This window comes from Coregonus lavaretus (genome assembly GCF_964263955.1).
Source record: "Coregonus lavaretus genome assembly, contig: HAP1_SCAFFOLD_694, whole genome shotgun sequence".
NCBI classification, from domain to species: domain Eukaryota; kingdom Metazoa; phylum Chordata; class Actinopteri; order Salmoniformes; family Salmonidae; genus Coregonus; species Coregonus lavaretus.
The window spans coordinates 66,890-84,359 of NW_028160776.1; positions in this window are offsets into that span (position 1 = coordinate 66,890).

The window sequence follows — 17,470 nt, forward strand, 5'->3', positions numbered from 1 at the left end:
AGGTGGTGAGCAGCAGTCAGCTAGGTGGTGAGCAGCAGTCAGCTAGGTGTTGAGCAGCAGTCAGCTAGGTGATGAGCAGCAGTCGGCTGAGTCAGCTAGGTGGTGAGCAGCAGTCAGCTAGGTGGTGAGCAGCAGGCAGCTAGGTGGTGAGCAGCAGTCAGCTAGGTGGTGAGCAGCAGTCAGCTAGGTGGTGAACAGCAGTCAGCTAGGTGGCGAGCAGCAGTCAGCTAGGTGGGGAGCAGCAGTCAGCTAGGTGGTGAGCAGCAGTCAGCTAGGTGGGGAGCAGCAGTCCGCTAGGTGGTGATCAGCAGTCCGCTAGGTGGTGAGCAGCAGTCAGCTAGGTGGTGAGCAGCAGGCAGCTAGGTGGCGAGCAGCAGTCAGCTGAGTCAGCTAGGTGGTTAGCAGCAGTCAGCTGAGTCAGCTAGGTGGTGAGCAGCAGGCAGCTAGGTGGTGAGCAGCAGGCAGCTAAGTGGTGAGCAGCAGGCAGCTAGGTGGTGAGCAGCAGTCAGCTAGGTGGGGAGCAGCAGGCAGCTAGGTGGTGAGCAGCAGTCAGCTGAGTCAGCTAGGTTGAGAGCAGCAGTCAGCTAGGTGGGGAGAAGCAGTCAGCTAGGTGGTGAGCAGCAGTCAGCTAGGTGGTGAGCAGCAGTCAGCTAGGTGGTGAGCAGCAGGTAGCTAGGTGGCGAGCAGCAGTCAGCTAGGTGGTGAGCAGAAGGCAGCTAGGTGGCGAGCAGCAGTCAGCTAGGTGGTGAGCAGCAGGCAGCTAGGTGGCGAGCAGCAGTCAGCTAGGTGGTTAGCATTAGGCAGCTAGGTGGTGAGCAGCAGTCAGCTAGGTGGTGAGCAGCAGGCAGCTAGGTGATGAGCAGCATTCAGCTAGGTGGGGAGCAGCAGTCAGCTAGGTGGTGAGCAGCAGTCAGCTAGGTGGTGAGCAGCAGTCAGCTAGGTGGTGAGCAGCAGGCAGCTAGGTGGGGAGTAGCAGTCAGCTAGGTGGTGAGCAGCAGTCAGCTAGGTGGTGAGCAGCAGGCAGCTAGGTGGCGAGCAGCAGTCAGCTAGGTGGCGAGCAGCAGTCAGCTGAGTCAGCTAGGTGGTGAGCAGCAGTCAGCTAGGTGGTGAGCAGCAGGCAGCTAGGTGGTGAGCAGCAGTCAGTTAGGTGGTGAGCAGCAGTCAGCTAGGTGGTGAGCAGCAGTCAGCTAGGTGGTGAGCAGCAGTCAGCTGAGTCAGCTAGGTGGTTAGCAGCAGTCAGCTGAGTCAGCTAGGTGGTGAGCAGCAGGCAGCTAGGTGGTGAGCAGCAGGCAGCTAGGTGGTGAGCAGCAGGTAGCTAGGTGGCGAGCAGCAGTCAGCTGAGTCAGCTAGGTGGTGAGCAGCAGGCAGCTAGGTGGTGAGCAGCAGGCAGCTAGGTGGTGAGCAGCAGGCAGCTAGGTGGTGAGCAGCAGTCAGCTAGGTGGTGAGCAGCAGTCAGCTAGGTGGGGAGCAGCAGGCAGCTAGGTGGTGTGCAGCAGTCAGCTTAGTCAGCTAGGTGGGGAGCAGCAGTCAGCTAGGTGGGGAGCAATAGTCAGCTAGGTGGTGAGCAGCAGTCAGCTAGGTGGTGAGCAGCAGTCAGCTAGGTGGTGAGCAGCAGGCAGCTAGGTGGTGAGCAGCAGTCAGCTAGGTGGTGAGCAGCAGGCAGCTAGGTGCCGAGCAGCAGTCAGCTAGGTGGTGAGCAGCAGGCAGCTAGGTGGCGAGCAGCAGTCAGCTAGGTGGAGAGCAGCAGGCAGCTAGGTGGCGAGCAGCAGTCAGCTAGGTGGTGAGCAGCAGGCAGCTAGGTGATGAGCAGCAGTCAGCTAGGTGGGGAGTAGCAGTCAGCTAGGTGGTGAGCAGCAGTCAGCTAGTTTGTGAGCAGCAGTCAGCTAGGTGGTGAGCAGCAGGCAGCTAGGTGGGGAGCAGCAGTCAGCTAGGTGGTGAGCAGCAGTCAGCTAGGTGGTGAGCAGCAGGCAGCTAGGTGGCGAGCAGCAGTCAGCTAGGTGGCGAGCAGCAGTCAGCTGAGTCAGCTAGGTGGTGATTAGCAGTCAGCTAGGTGGTGAGCAGCAGGCAACTAGGTGGTGAGCAGCAGTCAGCTAAGTGGTGAGCAGCAGTCAGCTAGGTGGTGAGCAGCAGGCAGCTAGGTGGTTAGCAGCAGTCAGCTGAGTCAGCTAGGTGGTGATCAGCAGTCAGCTAGGTGGGGAGCAGCAGTCAGCTAGGTGGCGAGCAGCAGGCAGCTAGGTGGTGAGCAGCAGTCAGCTAGGTGGTGAGCAGCAGTCAGCTAGGTGATGAGCAGCAGTCAGCTAGGTGGTGAGCAGCAGGCAGCTAGGTGGTTAGCAGCAGTCAGCTGAGTCAGCTAGGTGGTGAGCAGCAGTCAGCTAGGTGGGGAGCAGCAGGCAGCTAGGTGGTGAGCAGCAGGCAGCTAGGTGGTGAGCAGCAGTCAGCTAGGTGGTGAGCAGCAGTCAGCTAGGTGGGGAGCAGCAGGCAGCTAGGTGGTGAGCAGCAGACAGCTGAGTCAGCTAGGTGGGTAGCAGCAGTCAGCTAGGTGGGGAGCAGCAGTCAGCTAGGTGGTGAGCAGCAGTCAGCTAGGTGGTGAGCAGCAGTCAGCTAGGTGGTGAGCAGCAGGCAGCTAGGTGGCGAGCAGCAGTCAGCTAGGTGGCGAGCAGCAGTCAGCTAGGTGGTGAGCAGCAGGCAGCTAGGTGGTGAGCAGCAGGCAGCTAGGTGGTGAGCAGCAGGCAGCTAGGTGGTGAGCAGCAGTTAGCTAGGTGGTGAGCAGCAGTCAGCTGAGTCAGCTAGGTGGGGAGCAGCAGTCAGCTAGGTGGGGAGAAGCAGTCAGCTAGGTGGTGAGCAGCAGTCAGCTAGGTGGTGAGCAGCAGTCAGCTAGGTGGTGAGCAGCAGGCAGCTAGGTGGCGAGCAGCAGTCAGCTAGGTGGTGAGCAGCAGGCAGCTAGGTGGCGAGCAGCAGTCAGCTAGGTGGTGAGCAGCAGGCAGCTAGGTGGCGAGCAGCAGGCAGCTAGGTGGCGAGCAGCAGGCAGCTAGGTGGTGTGCAGCAGTCAGCTTAGTCAGCTAGGTGGGGAGCAGCAGTCAGCTAGGTGGGGAGCAGCAGTCAGCTAGGTGGTGAGCAGCAGTCAGCTAGGTGGTGAGCAGCAGTCAGCTAGGTGGTGAGCAGCAGGCAGCTAGGTGGCGAGCAGCAGTCAGCTAGGTGGTGAACAGCAGGCAGCTAGGTGGCGAGCAGCAGTCAGCTAGGTGGTGAGCAGCAGGCAGCTAGGTGGCGAGCAGCAGTCAGCTAGGTGGAGAGCAGCAGGCAGCTAGGTGGCGAGCAGCAGTCAGCTAGGTGGTGAGCAGCAGGCAGCTAGGTGGCGAGCAGCAGTCAGCTAGGTGGTGAGCAGCAGGCAGCTAGGTGGCGAGCAGCAGTCAGCTAGGTGGTGAGCAGCAGTCAGCTAGGTGGCGAGCAGCAGGCAGCTAGGTGATGAGCAGCAGTCAGCTAGGTGGGGAGCAGCAGTCGGCTAGGTGGTGAGCAGCAGTCAGCTAGGTGGTGAGCAGCAGTCAGCTAGGTGGTGAGCAGCAGGCAGCTAGGTGGGGAGCAGCAGTCAGCTAGGTGGTGAGCAGCAGTCAGCTAGGTGGTGAGCAGCAGGCAGCTAGGTGGCGAGCAGCAGTCAGCTAGGTGGCGAGCAGCAGTCAGCTGAGTCAGCTAGGTGGTGAGCAGCAGTCAGCTAGGTGGTGAGCAGCAGGCAGCTAGGTGGTGAGCAGCAGTCAGCTAGGTGGTGAGCAGCAGTCAGCTAGGTGGTGAGCAGCAGTCAGCTAGGTGGTGAGCAGCAGTCAGCTGAGTCAGCTAGGTGGTTAGCAGCAGTCAGCTGAGTCAGCTAGGTGGTGAGCAGCAGGCAGCTAGGTGGTGAGCAGCAGGCAGCTAGGTGGTGAGCAGCAGGTAGCTAGGTGGCGAGCAGCAGTCAGCTGAGTCAGCTAGGTGGTGAGCAGCAGGCAGCTAGGTGGTGAGCAGCAGGCAGCTAGGTGGTGAGCAGCAGGCAGCTAGGTGGTGAGCAGCAGTCAGCTAGGTGGTGAGCAGCAGTCAGCTAGGTGGGGAGCAGCAGGCAGCTAGGTGGTGTGCAGCAGTCAGCTTAGTCAGCTAGGTGGGGAGCAGCAGTCAGCTAGGTGGGGAGCAGCAGTCAGCTAGGTGGTGAGCAGCAGTCAGCTAGGTGGTGAGCAGCAGTCAGCTAGGTGGTGAGCAGCAGGCAGCTAGGTGGGGAGCAGCAGTCAGCTAGGTGGTGAGCAGCAGTCAGCTAGGTGGTGAGCAGCAGGCAGCTAGGTGGCGAGCAGCAGTCAGCTAGGTGGCGAGCAGCAGTCAGCTGAGTCAGCTAGGTGGTGAGCAGCAGTCAGCTAGGTGGTGAACAGCAGGCAGCTAGGTGGTGAGCAGTAGTCAGCTAGGTGGTGAGCAGCAGTCAGCTGAGTCAGCTAGGTGGTTAGCAGCAGTCAGCTGAGTCAGCTAGGTGGTGAGCAGCAGTCAGCTGAGTCAGCTAGGTGGTTAGCAGCAGTCAGCTGAGTCAGCTAGGTGGTGAGCATCAGGCAGCTAGGTGGTGAGCAGCAGGCAGCTAGGTGGTGAGCAGCAGGTAGCTAGGTGGCGAGCAGCAGTCAGCTGAGTCAGCTAGGTGGTTAGCAGCAGTCAGCTGAGTCAGCTAGGTGGGGAGCAGCAGTCAGCTAGGTGGTGAGCAGCAGGCAGCTAGGTGGTGAGCAGCAGGCAGCTAGGTGGTGAGCAGCAGTCAGCTAGGTGGTGAGCAGCAGTCAGCTGAGTCAGCTAGGTGGTTAGCAGCAGTCAGCTGAGTCAGCTAGGTGGTGAGCAGCAGGCAGCTAGGTGGTGAGCAGCAGGCAGCTAGGTGGTGAGCAGCAGGCAGCTAGGTGGTGAGCAGCAGTCAGCTAGGTGGTGAGCAGCAGTCAGCTGAGTCAGCTAGGTGGTTAGCAGCAGTCAGCTGAGTCAGCTAGGTGGTGAGCAGCAGTCAGCTAGGTGGTGAGCAGCAGGCAGCTAGGTGGGGAGCAGCAGTCAGCTAGGTGGTGAGCAGCAGTCAGCTAGGTGGTGAGCAGCAGGCAGCTAGGTGGCGAGCAGCAGGCAGCTAGGTGGTGAGCAGCAGTCAGCTAGGTGGTGAGCAGCAGTCAGCTAGGTGGGGAGCAGCAGGCAGCTAGGTGGTGTGCAGCAGTCAGCTTAGTCAGCTAGGTGGGGAGCAGCAGTCAGCTAGGTGGGGAGCAGCAGTCAGCTAGGTGGTGAGCAGCAGTCAGCTAGGTGGTGAGCAGCAGTCAGCTAGGTGGTGAGCAGCAGGCAGCTAGGTGGGGAGCAGCAGTCAGCTAGGTGGTGAGCAGCAGTCAGCTAGGTGGTGAGCAGCAGGCAGCTAGGTGGCGAGCAGCAGTCAGCTAGGTGGCGAGCAGCAGTCAGCTGAGTCAGCTAGGTGGTGAGCAGCAGTCAGCTAGGTGGTGAACAGCAGGCAGCTAGGTGGTGAGCAGCAGTCAGCTAGGTGGTGAGCAGCAGTCAGCTGAGTCAGCTAGGTGGTTAGCAGCAGTCAGCTGAGTCAGCTAGGTGGTGAGCAGCAGTCAGCTGAGTCAGCTAGGTGGTTAGCAGCAGTCAGCTGAGTCAGCTAGGTGGTGAGCATCAGGCAGCTAGGTGGTGAGCAGCAGGCAGCTAGGTGGTGAGCAGCAGGTAGCTAGGTGGCGAGCAGCAGTCAGCTGAGTCAGCTAGGTGGTTAGCAGCAGTCAGCTGAGTCAGCTAGGTGGGGAGCAGCAGTCAGCTAGGTGGTGAGCAGCAGGCAGCTAGGTGGTGAGCAGCAGGCAGCTAGGTGGTGAGCAGCAGTCAGCTAGGTGGTGAGCAGCAGTCAGCTAGGTGGGGAGCAGCAGGCAGCTAGGTGGTGTGCAGCAGTCAGCTTAGTCAGCTAGGTGGGGAGCAGCAGTCAGCTAGGTGGGGAGCAGCAGTCAGCTAGGTGGTGAGCAGCAGTCAGCTAGGTGGTGAGCAGCAGTCAGCTAGGTGGTGAGCAGCAGGCAGCTAGGTGGCGAGCAGCAGTCAGCTAGGTGGTGAGCAGCAGGCAGCTAGGTGGCGAGCAGCAGTCAGCTAGGTGGTGAGCAGCAGGCAGCTAGGTGGCGAGCAGCAGTCAGCTAGGTGGCGAGCAGCAGGCAGCTAGGTGGCGAGCAGCAGTCAGCTAGGTGGTGAGCAGCAGGCAGCTAGGTGATGAGCAGCAGTCAGCTAGGTGGGGAGCAGCAGTCAGCTAGGTGGTGAGCAGCAGGCAGCTAGGTGGGGAGCAGCAGTCAGCTAGGTGGTGAGCAGCAGTCAGCTAGGTGGTGAGCAGCAGGCAGCTAGGAGGCGAGCAGCAGTCAGCTAGGTGGCGAGCAGCAGTCAGCTGAGTCAGCTAGGTGGTGAGCAGCAGTCAGCTAGGTGGTGAGCAGCAGGCAACTAGGTGGTGAGCAGCAGTCAGCTAGGTGGTGAGCAGCAGTCAGCTAGGTGTTGAGCAGCAGTCAGCTAGGTGGTGAGCAGCAGTCAGCTGAGTCAGCTAGGTGGTGAGCAGCAGTCAGCTAGGTGGTGAGCAGCAGGCAGCTAGGTGGTGAGCAGCAGTCAGCTAGGTGGTGAGCAGCAGTCAGCTAGGTGGTGAACAGCAGTCAGCTAGGTGGCGAGCAGCAGTCAGCTAGGTGGTGAGCAGCAGTCAGCTGAGTCAGCTAGGTGGGGAGCAGCAGTCAGCTAGGTGGTTAGCAGCAGTCAGCTGAGTCAGCTAGGTGGTGAGCAGCAGGCAGCTAGGTGGTGAGCAGCAGAGAGCTAGGTGGTGAGCAGCAGGCAGCTAGGTGGTGAGCAGCAGTCAGCTAGGTGGGGAGCAGCAGGCAGCTAGGTGGTGAGCAGCAGTCAGCTGAGTCAGCTAGGTTGAGAGCAGCAGTCAGCTAGGTGGGGAGAAGCAGTCAGCTAGGTGGTGAGCAGCAGTCAGCTAGGTGGTGAGCAGCAGTCAGCTAGGTGGTGAGCAGCAGGTAGCTAGGTGGCGAGCAGCAGTCAGCTAGGTGGTGAGCAGAAGGCAGCTAGGTGGCGAGCAGCAGTCAGCTAGGTGGTGAGCAGCAGGCAGCTAGGTGGCGAGCAGCAGTCAGCTAGGTGGTGAGCATTAGGCAGCTAGGTGGTGAGCAGCAGTCAGCTAGGTGGTGAGCAGCAGGCAGCTAGGTGATGAGCAGCATTCAGCTAGGTGGTGAGCAGCAGGCAGCTAGGTGGGGAGCAGCAGTCAGCTAGGTGGTGAGCAGCAGTCAGCTAGGTGGTGAGCAGCAGGCAGCTAGGTGGCGAGCAGCAGTCAGCTAGGTGGCGAGCAGCAGTCAGCTGAGTCAGCTAGGTGGTGAGCAGCAGTCAGCTAGGTGGTGAGCAGCAGGCAGCTAGGTGGTGAGCAGCAGTCAGTTAGGTGGTGAGCAGCAGTCAGCTAGGTGGTGAGCAGCAGTCAGCTAGGTGGTGAGCAGCAGTCAGCTGAGTCAGCTAGGTGGTTAGCAGCAGTCAGCTGAGTCAGCTAGGTGGTGAGCAGCAGGCAGCTAGGTGGTGAGCAGCAGGCAGCTGAGTCAGCTAGGTGGTTAGCAGCAGTCAGCTGAGTCAGCTAGGTGGTGAGCAGCAGGCAGCTAGGTGGTGAGCAGCAGGCAGCTAGGTGGTGAGCAGCAGGCAGCTAGGTGGTGAGCAGCAGTCAGCTAGGTGGTGAGCAGCAGTCAGCTAGGTGGTGAGCAGCAGTCAGCTAGGTGGTGTGCAGCAGTCAGCTTAGTCAGCTAGGTGGGGAGCAGCAGTCAGCTAGGTGGGGAGCAGCAGTCAGCTAGGTGGTGAGCAGCAGTCAGCTAGGTGGTGAGCAGCAGTCAGCTAGGTGGTGAGCAGCAGGCAGCTAGGTGGTGAGCAGCAGTCAGCTAGGTGGTGAGCAGCAGGCAGCTAGGTGGCGAGCAGCAGTCAGCTAGGTGGTGAGCAGCAGTCAGCTAGGTGGTGAGCAGCAGTCAGCTAGGTGGTGAGCAGCAGGCAGCTAGGTGGTGAGCAGCAGTCAGCTAGGTGGTGAGCAGCAGTCAGCTAGGTGCTGAGCAGCAGGCAGCTAGGTGGTGAGCAGCAGTCAGCTAGGTGGTGAGCAGCAGTCAGCTAGGTGGTGAGCAGCAGTCAGCTGAGTCAGCTAGGTGGTGAGAAGCAGCCAGCTAGGTGGTGAGCAGCAGGCAGCTAGGTGGTGAGCAGCAGTCAGCTAGGTGGTGAGCAGCAGTCAGCTAGGTGGTGAGCAGCAGGCAGCTAGGTGGGGAGCAGCAGTCAGCTAGGTGGTGAGCAGCAGTCAGCTAGGTGGTGAGCAGCAGGCAGCTAGGTGGCGAGCAGCAGTCAGCTAGGTGGCGAGCAGCAGTCAGCTAGGTGGCGAGCAGCAGTCAGCTGAGTCAGCTAGGTGGGGAGCAGCAGTCAGCTAGGTGGGGAGCAGCAGTCAGCTAGGTGGGGAGCAGCAGTCAGCTAGGTGGTGAGCAGCAGTGAGCTAGGTGGGGAGCAGCAGTCAGCTAGGTGGTGAGCAGCAGTCAGCTAGGTGGTGAGCAGCAGTCAGCTGAGTCAGCTAGGTGGTGAGAAGCAGCCAGCTAGGTGGTGAGCAGCAGGCAGCTAGGTGGTGAGCAGCAGTCAGCTAGGTGGTGAGCAGCAGTCAGCTAGGTGGTGAGCAGCAGGCAGCTAGGTGGGGAGCAGCAGTCAGCTAGGTGGTGAGCAGCAGTCAGCTAGGTGGTGAGCAGCAGGCAGCTAGGTGGCGAGCAGCAGTCAGCTAGGTGGCGAGCAGCAGTCAGCTAGGTGGCGAGCAGCAGTCAGCTGAGTCAGCTAGGTGGGGAGCAGCAGTCAGCTAGGTGGGGAGCAGCAGTCAGCTAGGTGGGGAGCAGCAGTCAGCTAGGTGGTGAGCAGCAGTGAGCTAGGTGGGGAGCAGCAGTCCGCTAGGTGGTGAGCAGCAGTCCGCTAGGTGGTGAGCAGCAGTCAGCTAGGTGGGGAGCAGCAGTCAGCTAGGTGGGGAGCAGCAGTCAGCTAGGTGGTGAGCAGCAGTCAGCTAGGTGGGGAGCAGCAGTCCGCTAGGTGGTGAGCAGCAGTCCGCTAGTTGGTGAGCAGCAGTCAGCTAGGTGGGGAGCAGCAGTCCGCTAGGTGGTGAGCAGCAGTCCGCTAGGTGGTGAGCAGCAGTCAGCTAGGTGGTGAGCAGCAGTCAGCTAGGTGGCGAGCAGCAGTCAGCTAGGTGGTGAGCAGCAGGCAGCTAGGTGGCGAGCAGCAGTCAGCTAGGTGCTGAGCAGCAGGCAGCTAGGTGGCGAGCAGCAGTCAGCTAGGTGGTGAGCAGCAGGCAGCTAGGTGGCGAGCAGCAGTCAGCTAGGTGGTGAGCAGCAGGCAGCTAGGTGGCGAGCAGCAGTCAGCTAGGTGGTGAGCAGCAGGCAGCTAGGTGATGAGCAGCAGTCAGCTAGGTGGGGAGCAGCAGTCAGCTAGGTGGTGAGCAGCAGTCAGCTAGGTGGTGAGCAGCAGTCAGCTAGGTGTTGAGCAGCAGGCAGCTAGGTGGGGAGCAGCAGTCAGCTAGGTGGTGAGCAGCAGTCAGCTAGGTGGTGAGCAGCAGGCAGCTAGGTGGCGAGCAGCAGTCAGCTAGGTGGCGAGCAGCAGTCAGCTGAGTCAGCTAGGTGGTGAGCAGCAGTCAGCTAGGTGGTGAGCAGCAGGCAACTAGGTGGTGAGCAGCAGTCAGCTAGGTGGTGAGCAGCAGTCAGCTAGGTGGTGAGCAGCAGTCAGCTAGGTGGTGAGCAGCAGTCAGCTGAGTCAGCTAGGTGGTGAGCAGCAGTCAGCTAGGTGGTGAGCAGCAGGCAGCTAGGTGGTGAGCAGCAGTCAGCTAGGTGGTGAGCAGCAGTCAGCTAGGTGGTGAGCAGCAGTCAGCTAGGTGGCGAGCAGCAGTCAGCTAGGTGGCGAGCAGCAGTCAGCTGAGTCAGCTAGGTGGGGAGCAGCAGTCAGCTAGGTGGGGAGCAGCAGTCAGCTAGGTGGTGAGCAGCAGTCAGCTAGGTGGGGAGCAGCAGTCCGCTAGGTGGTGATCAGCAGTCCGCTAGGTGGTGAGCACCAGTCAGCTAGGTGGTGAGCAGCAGTCAGCTAGGTGGTGAGCAGCAGTCAGCTAGGTGGTGAGCAGCAGGCAGCTAGGTGGTGAGCAGCAGTCAGCTAGGTGGTGAGCAGCAGGCAGCTAGGTGGCGAGCAGCAGTCAGCTAGGTGGTGAGCAGCAGGCAGCTAGGTGGTGAGCAGCAGTCAGCTAGGTGGTGAGCAGCAGGCAGCTAGGTGGCGAGCAGCAGTCAGCTAGGTTGTGAGCAGCAGGCAGCTAGGTGATGAGCAACAGTCAGCTAGGTGGGGAGCAGCAGTCAGCTAGGTGGTGAGCAGCAGTCAGCTAGGTGGTGAGCAGCAGTCAGCTAGGTGGTGAGCAGCAGGCAGCTAGGTGGGGAGCAGCAGTCAGCTAGGTGGTGAGCAGCAGTCAGCTAGGTGGTGAGCAGCAGCCAGCTAGGTGGCGAGCAGCAGTCAGCTAGGTGGCGAGCAGCAGTCAGCTGAGTCAGCTAGGTGGTGAGCAGCAGTCAGCTAGGTGGTGAGCAGCAGGCAGCTAGGTGGTGAGCAGCAGTCAGCTAGGTGGTGAGCAGCAGTCAGCTAGGTGGTGAGCAGCAGTCAGCTGAGTCAGCTAGGTGGTTAGCAGCAGTCAGCTGAGTCAGCTAGGTGGTGAGCAGCAGGCAGCTAGGTGGTGAGCAGCAGGCAGCTAGGTGGTGAGCAGCAGGCAGCTAGGTGGCGAGCAGCAGTCAGCTGAGTCAGCTAGGTAGTTAGCAGCAGTCAGCTGAGTCAGCTAGGTGGTGAGCAGCAGGCAGCTAGGTGGTGAGCAGCAGGCAGCTAGGTGGTGAGCAGCAGGCAGCTAGGTGGTGAGCAGCAGTCAGCTAGGTGGTGAGCAGCAGTCAGCTAGGTGGGGAGCAGCAGGCAGCTAGGTGGTGAGCAGCAGTCAGCTGAGTCAGCTAGGTGGGGAGCAGCAGTCAGCTAGGTGGGGAGCAGCAGTCAGCTAGGTGGTGAGCAGCAGTCAGCTAGGTGGTGAGCAGCAGTCAGCTAGGTGGTGAGCAGCAGGCAGCTAGGTGGCGAGCAGCAGTCAGCTAGGTGGTGAGCAGCAGGCAGCTAGGTGGCGAGCAGCAGTCAGCTAGGTGGCGAGCAGCAGTCAGCTAGGTGGCGAGCAGCAGTCAGCTAGGTGGTGAGCAGCAGGCAGCTAGGTGGCGAGCAGCAGTCAGCTAGGTGGTGAGCAGCAGGCAGCTAGGTGATGAGCAGCAGTCAGCTAGTTGGGGAGCAGCAGTCAGCTAGGTGGTGAGCAGCAGTCAGCTAGGTGGTGAGCAGCAGTCAGCTAGGTGGTGAGCAGCAGGCAGCTAGGTGGGGAGCAGCAGTCAGCTAGGTGGTGAGCAGCAGTCAGCTAGGTGGTGAGCAGCAGGCAGCTAGGTGGCGAGCAGCAGTCAGCTAGGTGGCGAGCAGCAGTCAGCTGAGTCAGCTAGGTGGTGAGCAGCAGTCAGCTAGGTGGTGAGCAGCAGACAGCTAGGTGGTGAGCAGCAGTCAGCTAGGTGGTGAGCAGCAGTCAGCTAGGTGGTGAGCAGCAGTCAGCTAGGTGGTGAGCAGCAGTCAGCTGAGTCAGCTAGGTGGTGAGCAGCAGTCAGCTAGGTGGTGAGCAGAAGACAGCTAGGTGGTGAGCAGCAGTCAGCTAGGTGGTGAGCAGCAGTCAGCTAGGTGGTGAGCAGCAGTCAGCTAGGTGGCGAGCAGCAGTCAGCTAGGTGGCGAGCAGCAGTCAGCTGAGTCAGCTAGGTGGGGAGCAGCAGTCAGCTAGGTGGGGAGCAGCAGTCAGCTAGGTGGGGAGCAGCAGTCAGCTAGGTGGTGAGCAGCAGTCAGCTAGGTGGGGAGCAGCAGTCCGCTAGGTGGTGAGCAGCAGTCCGCTAGGTGGTGAGCAGCAGTCAGCTAGGTGGGGAGCAGCAGTCAGCTAGTTGGGGAGCAGCAGTCAGCTAGGTGGTGAGCAGCAGTCAGCTAGGTGGGGAGCAGCAGTTCGCTAGGTGGTGAGCAGCAGTCCGCTAGGTGGTGAGCAGCAGTCAGCTAGGTGGGGAGCAGCAGTCCGCTAGGTGGTGAGCAGCAGTCCGCTAGGTGGTGAGCAGCAGTCAGCTAGGTGGTGAGCAGCAGTCAGCTATGTGGCGAGCAGCAGTCAGCTAGGTGGCGAGCAGCAGTCAGCTGAGTCAGCTAGGTGGGGAGCAGCAGTCAGCTAGGTGGGGAGCAGCAGTCAGCTAGGTGGTGAGCAGCAGTCAGCTAGGTGGGGAGCAGCAGTCAGCTAGGTGGCGAGCAGCAGTCAGCTAGGTGGGGAGCAGCAGGCAGCTAGGTGGGGAGCAGCAGGCAGCTAGGTGGTTAGCAGCAGTCAGCTGAGTCAGCTAGGTGGTGAGCAGCAGTCAGCTAGGTGGTGAGCAGCAGTCAGCTAGGTGGCGAGCAGCAGGATACCATATGTGAATTGATTGCCCCCCATTTATCCTCAGAGTTCGTACTGCTTGGTGACCTAAATTGGGATATGCTTAACACCCCGGCCATCCTACAATCCAAACTAGATGCCCCCAATCTCACACAAATTATCAAGGAACCTACCAGGTACAACCCTAAATCCATTAACATGGGCACCCTCATAGATATCATTCTGACTAACTTACCCTCTAAATACACCTCCGCTGTCTTCAACCAGGATCTCAGCGATCACTGCCTCATTGCCTGCGTCCGTAATGGGTCCGCGGTCAAACGACCACCCCTCATTACTGTCAAACGCTCCCTAAAACACTTCAGTGAGCAGGCCTTTCTAATTGACCTGGCCTAGGTATCCTGGATGGATATTATAATAATAATAATATAATATGCCATTTCGCAGACGCTTTTATCCAAAGCGACTTACAGTCATGTGTGCATAAATTTTTATGTATGGGTGGTCCCGGGGATCGAACCCACTACCCTGGCGTTACAAGCGCCATGCTCTACCAATTGAGCTACAGAGGACCACATATTGATCTCATTCCGTCAGTAGAGGATGCCTGGTTGTTCTTTAAAAGCGCTTTCCTCTCCATCTTAAATAAACATGCCCCATTCAAAAAATTCAGAACTAAGAACAGATATAGCCCCTGGTTCACCCCTGACTTGACTGCCCTTGACCAGCACAAAAACATCCTGTGGCGTACTGCATTAGCATCGAACAGCCCCCGCGATATGCAACTTTTCAGGGAAGTCAGGAACCAATATACACAATCAGTTAGGAAAGCGAAGGCTAACTTTTTCAAACAGAAATTTGCATCCTGTAGCACTAACTCCAAAATGTTTTGGGACACTTTAAAGTCCATGGAGAATAAGAGCACCTCCTCCCAACTGCCCACTGCACTGAGGCTAGGAAACACTGTCACTACTGATAAATCTACGATAATCGAACATTTCAACAAGCATTTTGCTACGGCTGGCCATGCTTTCCACCTGGCTATCCCTACCCCAGCCACCAGCTCTGCACCCTCCGCTGCAACTTGCCCATGCCCCCCCTCCCCACCCCCCGCTTCTCCTTCATCCAAATTTAGATAGCTGATGTTCTGAAAGAGCTGCAAAATCTGGACCCCTACAAATCAGCTGGGCTAGACAATTTGGACCCTTTCTTTCTAAAATTAGCCGCCGAAATTGTCACAACCCCTATCACCAGCCTGTTCAACCTCTCTTTCGTATCGTCTGAGATCCCCAGAGATTGGAAAGCTGCCGCGGTCATCCCCCTCTTCAAAGGGGGTGACACTCTAGATCCAAACTGTTACAGACCTATATCCATCCTGCCCTGCCTTTCGAAAGTATTTGAAAGACAAGTTAACAAGCAGATCACCGACCATTTCGAATCCCACCGTACCTTCTCCGCTATGCAATCTGGTTTCCGAGCTGGTCATGGGTGCACCTCAGCCACGATCAAGGTCCTAAACAATATAATAACCGCGATCGATAAAAGACAGTACTGTGCAGCCGTCTTCATCGACTTGGCCAAGGCTTTTGACTCTGTCAATCACCGCATTCTTATTGGCAGACTAAATAGCCTTGGTTTCTCAAATGACTGCCTTGCCTGGTTCACCAACTACTTCTCAGATAGAGTTCAATGTGTCAAATCGGAGGGCCTGTTGTCTGGACCTCTGGCAGTCTCTATGGGGGTGCCACAGGGTTCAATTCTCGGGCCGACTCTATTCTCTGTGTATATCAATGATGTCGCTCTTGCTGCTGGTGACTCTCAGATCCACCTCTACGCAGACGACAACATTTTGTATACATCTTGCCCTTCATTGGACACTGTGTTAACAAACCTCCAAACAAGCTTCAATGCCATACAACACTCCTTCAGTGGCCTCCAACCGCTCTTAAACGCTAGTAAAACAAAATGCATGCTCTTCAATCGAATGCTGCTGGCACCCGCCCACCCGACTAGAATCACCACTCTCGACGGGTCTGACCTAGAGTATGTGGACAACTACAAATACCTAGGTGTCTGGTTAGACTGTAAACTCTCCTTCCAGACTCACATTAAGAATCTTCAATCCAAAGTTAAATCTAGAATCGGCTTCCTATTTCGCAACAAAGCCTCCTTCACTCATGCTGCCAAACATGCCCTCGTAAAACTGACTATCCTACCGATCCTTGACTTCGGCGATGTCATTTACAAAATAGCTTCCAACACTCTACTCAGCAAATTGGATGTAGTCTATCACAGTGCCATCCGTTTTGTCACCAAAGCCCGATATACTACCCACCATTGTGACCTGTACGCTCTCGTTGGCTGGCCCTCACTACATATTTGTCGCCAAACCTACTGGCTCCAGGTCATCTATAAATCCCTTCTAGGCAAATCCCTGCCTTATCTTAGCTCATTGGTCACCATAGCAACACCCACCCGTAGTATGCGCTCCAGCAGGTATATCTCACTGGTCATCCCCAAAGCCAACACCTCCTTTGGCCGCCATTCCTTCCAGTTCTCTGCTGCAAATGACTGGAACGAACTGCAAAAATCTCTGAAGCTGGAGATACTTATCTCCCTCACTATCTTTAAGCATCAGTTGTCAGAGCAGCTTACCGATCACTGCACCTGTACACAGCCCATCTGTAATTAGCCCACCCAACTACCTCATCCCCATATTGTTATTTATTTTGCTCATTTGCACCCCAGTATCTCTATTTACACATCATCTTCTGCACATCTATCATTCCAGTGTTAATACTAAATTATAATTGTAATTATTTTGCACTATGGCCTATTTATTGCCTTACCTCCATAACTTACTACATTTGCACACACTGTACAGTGGGGGAAAAAAGTATTTAGTCAGCCACCAATTGTGCAAGTTCTCCCACTTAAAAAGATGAGAGAGGCCTGTAATTTTCATCATAGGTACACGTCAACTATGACAGACAAAATTAGAAAGAAAATCCAGAAAATCACATTGTAGGATTTTTAATGAATTTATTTGCAAATTATGGTGGAAAATAAGTATTTGGTCAATAACAAAAGTTTCTCAATACTTTGTTATATACCCTTTGTTGGCAATGACACAGGTCAAACGTTTTCTGTAAGTCTTCACAAGGTTTTCACACACTGTTGCTGGTATTTTGGCCCATTCCTCCATGCAGATCTCCTCTAGAGCAGTGATGTTTTGGTGCTGTCGCTGGGCAACACGGACTTTCAACTCCCTCCAAAGATTTTCTATGGGGTTGAGATCTGGAGACTGGCTAGGGCACTCCAGGACCTTGAAATGCTTCTTACGAAGCCACTCCTTCGTTGCCCGGGCGGTGTGTTTGGGATCATTGTCATGCTGAAAGACCCAGCCACGTTTCATCTTCAATGCCCTTGCTGATGGAAGGAGGTTTTCACTCAAAATCTCACGATACATGGCCCCATTCATTCTTTCCTTTACACGGATCAGTCGTCCTGGTCCCTTTGCAGAAAAACAGCCCCAAAGCATGATGTTTCCACCCCCATGCCATACAGTAGGTATGGTGTTTTTGGATGCAACTCAGCATTCTTTGTCCTCCAAACACGACGAGTTGAGTTTTTACCAAAAAGTTCTGTTTTGGTTTCATCTGACCATATGACATTCTCCCAATCCTCTTCTGGATCATCCAAATGCACTCTAGCAAACTTCAGACGGGCCTGGACATGTACTGGCTTAAGCAGGGGGACACGTCTGGCACTGCAGGATTTGAGTTCCTGGCGGCGTAGTGTGTTACTGATGGTAGGCTTTGTTACTTTGGTCCCAGCTCTTTGCAGGTCATTCACTAGGTCCCCCCGTGTGGTTCTGGGATTTTTGCTCACCGTTCTTGTGATCATTTTGACCCCACAGGGTGAGATCTTGCGTGGAGCCCCAGATCGAGGGAGATTATCAGTGGTCTTGTATGTCTTCCATTTCCTAATAATTGCTCCCACAGTTGATTTCTTCAAACCAAGCTGCTTACCTATTGCAGATTCAGTCTTCCCAGCCTGGTGCAGGTCTACAATTTTGTTTCTGGTGTCCTTTGACAGCTCTTTGGTCTTGGCCATAGTGGAGTTTGGAGTGTGATTGTTTGAGGTTGTGGACAGGTGTCTTTTATACTGATAACAAGTTCAAACAGGTGCCATTAATACAGGTAACGAGTGGAGGACAGAGGACAGGTCTGTGAGAGCCAGAAATCTTGCTTGTTTGTAGGTGACCAAATACTTATTTTCCACCATAATTTGCAAATAAATTCATAACAAATCCTACAATGTGATTTTCTGGAAAAAAAAATCTCAATTTGTCTGTCATAGTTGACGTGTACCTATGATGAAAATTACAGGCCTCTCTCATCTTTTTAAGTGGGAGAACTTGCACAATTGGTGGCTGACTAAATACTTTTTCCCCCCACTGTATATAGATTTTCTATTGTGTTATTGACTGTACGTTTTGTTTTACCCGATATGTAACTCTGTGTTGTTGTTTTAATCGCACTGCTTTGCTTTATCTTGGCCAGGTCGCAGTTGTAAATGAGAACTTGTTCTCAACTGGCTTACCTGGTTAAATAAAGGTGAAATAAAATAAAATAAAATGCTTCCACAAAAACTCCAGATCTAACTGGGTGATCAATAAATCATGGGATTTATGTCAGTTGCTAAATCTTAGCAGGAGAATGATTCCTTTTCTAATGTTATCTAGCTATGGCTCCATACAGAAGAATCAAGCTAGCTAGCTTAGTAGCCGGCTAACTTATAAAATAGCAAAATAACATTGGATTTCGTCAAACTACAACGTTTGAGTTACAAACTCTTAATAACAGTGACTTGGACAATAGCTTCCAAAAACATATTACAAAGATGAAAAAAAAGCTTGCTACCGTTTTAACTCACCCACCGCCATGACAGCTGGCGCTAATAGAACATGCCCAAGCAGATTGTGCTTCGCTGAACCAATAAGATCTAAGCCGGGGGGGGGGGGGTTCTACCAAGCTATATAGA